Source organism: Brassica oleracea, chromosome C3 (assembly GCF_000695525.1).
Source record: "Brassica oleracea var. oleracea cultivar TO1000 chromosome C3, BOL, whole genome shotgun sequence".
Classification (NCBI taxonomy): Eukaryota; Viridiplantae; Streptophyta; class Magnoliopsida; order Brassicales; family Brassicaceae; genus Brassica; species Brassica oleracea.
The window spans coordinates 54,250,332-54,250,826 of NC_027750.1; positions in this window are offsets into that span (position 1 = coordinate 54,250,332).

Sequence of the window (495 nt, forward strand, 5' to 3'; positions counted from 1 at the left end):
TTCTTTAAAGAGGCTATCCTCAGTCAGGTATTTACTTCAATCTGGACGACTTCGCAGAAAACTTATAATTAAGTCGTCTGATAAGTCTTCCAACTGGACGACTTAATAGAAGACTTATAATTCCAGCTGGATGACTTAGTAGAAGACTTATAATTAAGTCGTCTGGGAAGATTATCCAGACTACTTAATTATAAGTCGTCTACTAAGTCTTCCAGATGGAAGACTTTCCAGACGACTTAATTATAAGTCGTGTACTAAGTCGTCCAGCTGGAAGACTTTCCAGATGACTTAATTATAAGTCGTCTGCGAAGTCTTTTCTTTCCATCTTTCTTAACCCGTCAAATATCTAAGTTCATATCTTCTATTTACTGCAGACTAGGGTGATCAACTTTGTTCAGAAGGACATTGGTCAAATGTTTCCAAAATGGGAGTTTGATGTTGAGGACACGCCCGCGGAGAACATAATTAAACTAATGTTTGTGAAGAAACCGTGGA